Here is a 10,504-nt window from a genome sequence, read left to right on the forward strand (position 1 = left end):
ACACACACACACACACACACACACACACACACACACACACACACACACACACACACACACCTGGCCTGGTGTACAGCTGCCAAATGCTTGGCCACGCCGCCCCGAGACAGGGGAGAGTAGAAGAGAGAGAGTTCGAGAGAAGTCAGCACTGCCATTAGGAAGCCGCTCCGCCACGACGCCGTCCACGATTGCAATTGTGTCGCCGAAAGCCAGGAGCAGATTTAAAACAGCGATCACAGGTAGCGCAGTGCTGGTTGCAACACGGATGGCTGGTGATTGGTATGCGCTGGGGTGTGGGCGGTGATGCCGGGGCGGGTGTTGTGCACTTGTGCACAGCTAGTCCACCGGCACTTCGGAACCACCGAAGGCAGGCATGGCATTGGCGTCCGTCCGGCTGTTCCGCTACAGGCAGCTGGCGATCAGCAGAACATTTGTGTCGTCCGAGTCCAGATTTTCTCTTGAATGTCCGTTTACACACCAGGCAAGAGAGCGGTACCGGTACCGGGGCAGGACGCTGCACACGAGTGCGGTACGCATCTCTCCATTGCTGACGATCCTGGGCCAGAGTAAACCATTCAACAATTTGGCACAGTTTCATGTCTGACTGTATTCTGTCCTTCCACCGAAGACGAGGTCCCTGAGCTGGTCGGGGAGCGTCAAGCCATCCAAACAGCAACTGCTTAGGGAGACGGTTGTCAGGCATCCGAGCTACATGGCCCAACCACTGGAGGCGGCGACGACGCATAGTGTCCGACACCAGATCCTCATTCCCCCAACGCTTACGGAGGTCACAATTCCGGACATGATTCAACTCCTGATCCCAGCGCGAGACTCCCAGGATACACCGTAGACATTGATGATGGAAGTTGTCAATACGGATCTCATCACGACACACACACACACACACACACACACACACACACACACACACACACACACACACACACACACACACTCTTCCCCTACTATCGCCGAAGTCGCACCAACCCCTTCACACTGATAATACCAAGATGTACCCCCCCCCCCCCCCCAGGGCAGGGGATTACATGCATATATTATTATACTCTTGATAATACCAAGAGTCCATGTATATGTACATATATGTCTGGTTTATGGACTCTTGATACCAGGTCCGGTGAGTACATTAACCTTTTTATGTACTCTTCACAATAATACTGGCAGCACCAGGCCGGTGCAGGCTCAGCTCCCTGGGCCGCTGAGCTGTGAGCACCTACAATGCACATGTGCCACGCTACAGTTCAGTCATGTTCAGGGAGTACCGGTAATAGCAAGAGTTCATAATCCCTGGGGGTTATGAACTCTTGGCTGCAGTCAGTACGAGTCGTAGTGGAAGTTTTGATAGGGAAGGCCCTGCAGACGTTGCCATCTTGTTAGGGAACCCTGAGTACGAGTGCTGACTTTACTGAGCGAAATAAAAGCGGATAGATCCTCAACTTGACGACACGAGACAAGCAGACAATTCCACCAAAAAGAAAGAAAGAACTCATATAGTCATAGTAGAGAACATGCCGAGTTCCGACCCCGCGGATGCGAATGCCTGAAGCCCCTACCATCGCAACAGATAAAACGAAACCCGGATCAGTAGCCTGCCCATCACGGCAGCGGAATACACAAGTGTTTGTTTTTTGTTGACAACCAAAGCAGCCAATGAATTTAGAAATAGAATGCGGGTTTCCTTGCCCGGCAGGGCCGCCACACCCGAGGTTGAAAACACCAGTGGAGTGAATGATGCTCTCTCCACCGGGTTAACTTTTTTATATTTTTTTAATGGGAACACAGCCCTAGGCCCTACAAAGAGACATGTGGAGACAAACACAAGACAAGACACAGGGGATGTAGGGACGACGTGCCGATGTACAGGGAGCAACTCGACCGACCAGGGGTCTCGGCGTTAGCGTTGCAACCTGGCATCGAAAAAGGGGGGGGGGGGTTGCATGGTCAGGTAGCAAAAATAATAATTTGGTGCGAGAAAGGGGCGCTAGTATTGCACCAAATAAATTAAATACGTGTAATGACTAAACCAGAAGGGAAAATGAAGAAAGAGAACAATAATCATAACAAGCAAGTACTAGTTGAGAGGTAAATACTAAATGGGTCTCAATATCATCGTCACAGGTACTGTGTGGACCACAGCCATCTCTTTCGGATTAGATCCTTACATACGTTGACCTTGATGGTTTGGAGGCGTCTTGAATGAGGCTCGTGAAGCAGGAGGTCCGCAGGCAGGTTGTTCCAGGGTGTGATGGCGAAGAAGGGGGAGGATGACAGGAGGTAGTCAGGGGCTGTGCGAGGGGGTGTCCACTTCAGCTGAAAGGCATGGTGCGTCTGACGTTTTTGCCGTGTGCACATGCTAGCTACGGCAGGGGGCTTGGTTGGTGGCAGCATGGCCTTTACCTGGGGAGGCCCTGGAATGTAGTGCAGCTTGAATAAGTATGACAGGGCTGCCACCATCCGACGAAGCTGAAGACTTTGGACGATGGTTCCAGGTCCCAGGAAATGCAGGGCACGTTGCTGAACCTTGTCCAGCTGGGCCATGTTAGTTGTGGCTGCGCTCGACCAGGCCAGTGGGGCATATTCAAGTAGGGGTCGCACGAATCCCTTAAGTTGTAGACCGTCACTCGACCATGGTCGTCCAGGATGGGTGCTGCCTTTCGTAGGAAACCCAGCCTTTGGGAGGCGCGCAGTGCAACACTGCGAGTGTGCGCTCTGTAGGAGAGAGTAGGGTCGAGCATGACTCCCAGCAGCCTCAGGGTATCTGTCTCCTGGAGTGCTTCACCTCCAAAGGTGACTGGTGGAGTTCAGGGGGGAAACGTGCTTGCGAAACTTAATCTGGCACCATACGCCGCCTTCATTCGCTCGTCACGGTGCAGTTCTCGGGTGGCTAAGGATTTCTGGACGACACAGCAAGGACGGCCCAAGGTCAGTGACTCTTACATCAAAAAGGCGTCCTGTTGCGGCAGCCGCGACCAGAAACGGAGAAACCCCTCGTACATGTATGTCCAGGCGTGCCTCTGGCTGACGATTAGCCGAGGCGGGAGAGATGTCCTCACCATGTACTTGGAGCAAACCGTTGAAACGTGGCTCGACCTCGACAATGGGCAGTACCTCCTGCACCATGTCTACGCCGGCCAGACGGTCCCAGAGCTCATCACGATGAGCTGATGCATGGATAGCCATCGGTCGGGCACGTAAGAGTGTGGTGGGTATCAACTATTCATGGACTTCACACAGAAACAATGGTCACATAGTTACACTTTCCAATGGAAGACCATAGCGCACACATAGCCCGTCTCTAAAGTCCTACTTCTTCAGCAAAGTGCGGTTATCCAGAACGGTTGTGTTGTCAACTACCGGTACTACACTGTACTAGTAGTACATTGAGTACGCTGACACATCCTTTTCGTATGATACTGCCAGCAGCTGCCGCTGGATAGGTGAGAGTAGGCACCCGGCCCCGTGTAATATGCCGGCATTTTTTTGAGCATTTTCGGTACAATCCGCGAACCCAGCACTTTGGGCTCGTGATGCAGCATTTTGTTGGAAACGGAGCACTTGGCCGTTGTGTATCAAAATTGAGAGAAGAAAAACTTCCCAAACAAGAACGTCACTTCCGCATTCCGTGGGTTAGCTTCTTGTTGAGTAGTTTATGAATTGTTTACCATGGCAGACTCGAGCAAGTCTCTTATTGAGTATTTTCTGACTCCCTGGTTTTGACGGCGTGTGCTGAGGATGACAAAAAAGTGAGCATTTTCCGAGCATTTTCGGCAAGATTTGGGAGCATTTTCGGCAAGGTTTACGAGAATTTCCCAAAAGCATTTCGGCAAAGTTTCGGGCATATTACACCGGGGCCTAGGTGGGAGCTCGGCAGCAGTAAACTCTGTCTGCTGCTGCCGGCACCCACTGACCTTTCCTGGCCCTTTTTTCGGGCGATGCTTCATGCCTCACCGACGGCTTCAAGAACATGATTATCCGTGCCCACTGCGGAGGTTGCCACTGCTACGGTGGAGATATTGAAGCCACAGTGTGAGTTTTTGTTATGACTGATAGCTGGGGCATCCTGGTCGCTCACGTTTTTTTTGTTTTTTTTATTGAAAAACCACAAACCTTCAGACATGTGAATGTGCACATGATATACAGTGTACATACGTACATTGTATGTATCGAGAAGGCAGCACGGAAACGGCAGTGGTGGTGAGGCCTGGGCAGCTCGTCCGACCATGGGTCTCGGAGTCAACACTGGGCAGACGTACGGGGGGGGGGGGGGGCGAGCGTCGAGCATATTCACTATTGGTGCCATGATAGCAGCCGATGCTTGATGCGCTGCCTCTGTAGACTCTGCTACCATAGGGATTAGATTGCTTAGGCCCCGAATCGCGCTGGGAGGGACAGAACTCCCAGAAGCCGTCTCTGGGAGCTGTCAGCCCCCACTCCCTGGCCCAAAAGGGCAGGAAGCACTAAGTTGAGGGTCCTTATACCTCATCTAAACGTACCAGGGTGACGGGGTCTAACAATGATGCTAGCAAATGGTAGGACCATTTGGACGATAGGCCTATAGGCCCTTTTGTGTGCACAGCGTAGGCTACGCTGCTAGGTGGCCTGGGGTTGCATTTCCGCCATTGCAGCGAGGGTCATCAGCTCCCGTTGTTGACATACAATGTCATGTACCTGTCTCCGGATGGCAATACTCTTCAGAACTACTGATCTCACCGAGATACTGGTGGCCCGTCGCTGTGACGCAGATTCCCGTCCCCTCGAGCACGTCCTCAGCCCGGTCCAGGTACTGCTGCTTTACCCGGAGAGTGGTCTTCGCGGGATTGGGATTGTATTCATAGTCAGGTCCGATAATGTCAGCGTCTTTCCAGTAACTGGCGAGGTAGCTAGTACATGTATCACCGCCAGCTGCCTAGTCGTCGGCATATCACTCCTCGTGGAGGGCGGGGTTTCACTTTGCCTCCTACAAGGCTACAACCTCTGAACCTCTAAACTACTGGTAGGGTTGCTACGCTAACACTACAGTGTAGTAAGTCATAGCCAAGGGATCGCCCTCTTGCCTCTTGCGAGAGAACCTCGCTGCCACCAGCCATCGTGAACAGCCCGATCCTGTTCGAGTAGGTATTCGGCCATGGCCCAGGGTCACGGTCGAATATGCATGTATTTCGCATAGCGTGTCGATCTACAATCTACATGACCATGATGACTGTACATGTTACGTACCTCGCAGGCAGATGGTAGAATCTACACCCACACAGAGCTAGGCCTTGACGGATTATGCTAATGTAGTATCTCTAGCTCTATCAGTATCACTGAACAGTCATCACACAACCTCCTGGTATTACTAGCCACTTGTAGTTCACATGTACATGCTAAGTACTTCTCACGCGCAAACACTTACTTTGAAGTAGGACTACTAGACAACCCTGCCTGCAGACCGGTACGGCCTGACCTGTTGCATTCATGCTGTAAATATGCATTACATTGATTCCTGTGTAGTCTGTCCCCCCTCACTGACCCCTTTTGATCACTTGCGAGATGCCTTCCCATCCAACAGCTTTCTTCCCCGAACCCATGTTATTGATCAGCCCTAGCTCACACACATTCAAATGCCTTTTCCTTAGATCTTCCAACAGTTGTCTTCCTAGTAATCGTTATGCCCCCTTACCCTGCCTGCCATTCACATTAGTTTCCTCCATACTTTTAGATTGCATTCCTGTTGCATAAACCTTGCTCGCCACTTAGGTCCATTCATCCTCCCACACTGTTTCGAGTCCCGTTGTCCTCCTGCTTTCTTTTGCCCTCACTCCCAGCTGCTCTCTCTCCCTGGCCTATATAACCCGCTGATTCTTCTCAGTTCTTTGTGGAATTGATTTCGAGAGTAAAGAGTTGTGAAGCCTCAGAGCTTGCAAGTTCCTCCGGCTAGTGCTGTCAGCCTGTTACACTTTCTGTATAAGTCCAAAGTGCTTCAGACACGAACAGGTTGGCAGACACTACATTGGTGTCAGAAGTGGGATAGTGTAGTTCACAGCCACTACATTGGTGTCAGAAGTGATTCGTACCTTACGTGCTTTGTTATATTCTCTGTGTTTCGTAGTCCCCGTCCTTTCCTTTGTTTCCTGACCTCTCATCCATTACGTAGTTCTCGTGTATCATTAGTATGGCTCAGCAACAACAACAACCCGCTCAGGCTGCCCCTGCTGCTCCTGCCCCGGCTGCTCCTCGTTTCTGAACCCATGACGACCTGAGAACGATGCAGAATCCCGGTTCGTCAGTCCATCCATACAGCAGATCGACGCTGTCACGTACGCATTTCGTCAAAATGGATCACCATCATTCTTCAGCGAGTTCCCATGCCCTCCGGTATGTCCCTGGACTACAGCCACCGGTATATGTACGACCCAAGCGACGTCGGCCCTTTCGTCTTCGCCCATATTGCCGATACTGCAAGCAGATTGGCCATGCCATTGCGTATTGCTATCGTCGTCGCGATACACGGCACATCTTCCCTTCAACCCAGGTATGTCACCCTTATTGCTGTCTCCCTACTCAATCATCAACCCGTTCAAATGCAACTGTTACTAGTACACATGCCACCCCTATCGTGCAAGCTACGCCGCGTATTACGCAAACTCCCCCATCCAGCAGTAGTTTTCATTCTGTTCTTATGCTCCTCGCCTCGCTCCTTGCGGCCCTATCCCTATCACTAACTCGTTCTGCTGCCAAAGTTGTTCCCCTGCTAACATCTCTCACATTTAGTTTGTTTGCTACACTACACGCTATACACAAGGCCCTCCACGTTCCTTCAGCCACTCCATCCCACAGACAATCCCACTCCCAATCCCCGCCCCACCTTTCGATCAACAGCCTAGGACTCACAACCCTCCATATACCTTCATGTCCGTCCAGATACATGCGTTACCCAGTTTTAGATCGCCCAACATTCCGTCCCACTGACACTCCCCTACAACCGCTTTCTCCCCGGTCTGACTACAAAGTGTCCTAGCCTTTTCGTTACCCATCCCGATCATGTCCACCCCGTTCCGACCAAGCAATCCGTTTCAGACCCCAAATACAGTATATCCCGCAAGCACGCACTCCAATAACCAGTGCAAGTAACAATGATTAAACCGCCACATGGTGAGCGAGTCCTTTTCGGTTGAACCGTCCCAGAGAGACGAGAGTCAAGAATTATTACCGTCCACAATGAGTGACGCGATGGAACGCATCCCCTTTACCGTCCAATACATGTATTGAGACGCGAACACATACATGTACATTTTCCCGCTCCACAAGAGAGACAAATCCTTCACACATTCTAGATGCATGTGTCTGTCTTTTCACGAACACCCGTCCCGTAGACACGAGGACGTGTCTCAACGGAGGAGGGGCGAGTGTAGTATCTCTAGCTCTATCAGTATCACTGAACAGTCATCACACAACCTCCTGGTATTACTAGCCACTTGTAGTTCACATGTACATGCTAAGTACTTCTCACGCGCAAACACTTACTTTGAAGTAGGACTACTAGACAACCCTGCCTGCAGACCGGTACGGCCTGACCTGTTGCATTCATGCTGTAAATATGCATTACATTGATTCCTGTGTAGTCTGTCCCCCCTCACTGACCCCTTTTGATCACTTGCGAGATGCCTTCCCATCCAACAGCTTTCTTCCCCGAACCCATGTTATTGATCAGCCCTAGCTCACACACATTCAAATGCCTTTTCCTTAGATCTTCCAACAGTTGTCTTCCTAGTAATCGTTATGCCCCCTTACCCTGCCTGCCATTCACATTAGTTTCCTCCATACTTTTAGATTGCATTCCTGTTGCATAAACCTTGCTCGCCACTTAGGTCCATTCATCCTCCCACACTGTTTCGAGTCCCGTTGTCCTCCTGCTTTCTTTTGCCCTCACTCCCAGCTGCTCTCTCTCCCTGGCCTATATAACCCGCTGATTCTTCTCAGTTCTTTGTGGAATTGATTTCGAGAGTAAAGAGTTGTGAAGCCTCAGAGCTTGCAAGTTCCTCCGGCTAGTGCTGTCAGCCTGTTACACTTTCTGTATAAGTCCAAAGTGCTTCAGACACGAACAGGTTGGCAGACACTACACTAATATTTTCGTGAAATTATGCTTTTCGCATTGCTGAAAAATTGCAGAATTATGCTATTTTTATGCTAAAAGTTATCGTATTATGCCGCATTATGCTCACATATGCTGCTAATGTATATGATGATTCTGTGCAAAATAACAGGGGATTTTTTTGTAGAGGGCGCTGTACTGTAGACGTGTAGTAGCAAAAGTTCAACGGGGTCAACGCACCGTTCGACCTAGCTACGACCGTCACTGATTGTTATCAAGGGAGTCGTAAACCTACGACTTCCTGGTGCATCAACTTGTACTTGTACTGTAAGTAAGAACATGACTGTATGGAATTTGATGCGAACAGGCGGATTATTCCAATTTATGCGATTCGTGTGCAATTTGCCTCGAATTATGCGATTATTCGATTTTGGTAGGAATTATGCGAAAAATTATGCTAGCATAATCCGTCAAGGCCTACACAGAGCTGCATCGGAGTCACAGCAAATGTCTGTCAGACTGTCATAAGGTTTGTAATCTTTGTATGGTTCTGTCAATTGCACTGCTTTTCGAGCAGAATCTGCCCATTTTTGGAGCATTATCCGCCAAGGCTAGATAACGAGGGTGGACGAAATTTACTTGCGCCGGCAAAGATATTCCATTGCCATTGACCTCTTTCTCTTCGGCGAAGTGCTCCGTCCTTTCTGTCGGGCAGTGGTGTATGTTATGTACAATGTACATGTACATAACAGACACCACTGCCCGACAGAAAGGACGGAGCACTTCGCCGACTGAAAGCAACGGTATGAAAAAGGAAACAAAGGAACCTTTGGAAGAGAAAGAGGTCAATGGCAATGGAATATCTTTGCCGGCGCAAGTAAATTTCGTCCATCCTCGTTATCTAGCCTTGGCGGATAATGCTCCAAAAATGGGCAGATTCTGCTCGAAAAGCAGTGCAATTGACAGAACCATACAAAGATTACAAACCTTATGACAGACATTTCTTTGAATTCTGCTCTCTTTATCCACATACCAAACATGCATAACACATACCAGAAAAAGTGCCAAACGCTGCCAATTTTTTTCCGCCGGCATTATCTATCTGCCAAGGGCTCGCGTTACCACCGACTGCGTTGAGAAACACAACCAGCTTTTGAGAGGTTTCGCTCGTGCCAGGCCACCACCGGTACCACTCCTGAGTACCGGTGTGGCACATGATGCATCGCCCACTACTACTAGTGGCGAGGGTGAGGTGAGAAGTGAACAGGCACATCGCGTGTTCTTCACAACTCCACAGACTACATGTATGTACATGTAGGTAATACTGATAACTAATATTAAAGTAAGCATGGTATTAAAAATAGCCTAAATAAAAATAGGTCTCCAGCGAAGCAGGGTACGCATTTTGTGGCTAGTGCTCAGGTGTTGCCTGTTTGGCTCACCACACTTGCACTACGGGCACTGCCACTGGAAGTGTTTTCTCGCCTCCCCGTGACTAGTCGACTTGTCAACATCACACTGACTTTGCTTGTCGGTTTCGCTGACGCGCCTTGCGTGGGTTCTGCCCGCCCACCTTTTCCAGCGTGTACGAGTCTGCCGCCGTGCGTTCTGCATGCACGCGCTTTTGATTGTCAACAAGCAAAACTGTTACTAGTAAGGAGTATGTAAGAGTCCTGCATGATCCTGGTATCCTGTCGACATGTCAATTGTCATCATCAGGCCACGATACAGCTGTAGTCTGTACTATCACTTCCTATAACTTCCTAGATTTCTGGATTGCTCAGAAGTCAGACGTGCCCAAACAAAGAAATCCGACCAACTCAACTAAACGTAGAAAGGCAGCGCCAATCTCAGACCGCCACATGCACATAATCATTGAGTAACAGTTTTCCCTGATTAGATGATGAAACTCGGAGTTGCAACACAAGTTCTTCCCCATTTCTCTCTCTTTCTCTCTCTCTCTTGTGTAGAAAGTGCTACATGTATAATAATAATTATGATCAAGAGTACATATAAAACGGCTTTATATACTCTTGTTGATGATATGACACATTGTAATGGACATTGTGGTGGATGTATCGACATCTTGTGAAGTTAGTTGAGTGCGAGATTTTGTCTGATTGTGATTGTACTACAAAAGTTAGATGTCAACTCCCTCGATGAGCTCTCTTTCTCTTTGATACACTGTACCACTCGTGAGGAAAGGCTAGAATCGATGTCAGGCAATGAAGCTACGTCGTTGAACAGCTGCTCCACCCGCGTGGCCACATCATTTCGCTTTTTGGTTACGACATTAGTCCGGCGGATTTAGATTGAGTGCTAGGTTTGGTCTTGCGGCAACTGGCACGGTCAGCATGGTGACTTGGTGTTCTACTTCTGTCATTTCTGATCTAAGTGTGTTCTAACACTGTG

This window comes from Sycon ciliatum, chromosome 4 (assembly GCF_964019385.1).
Source record: "Sycon ciliatum chromosome 4, ocSycCili1.1, whole genome shotgun sequence".
Classification (NCBI taxonomy): Eukaryota; Metazoa; Porifera; class Calcarea; order Leucosolenida; family Sycettidae; genus Sycon; species Sycon ciliatum.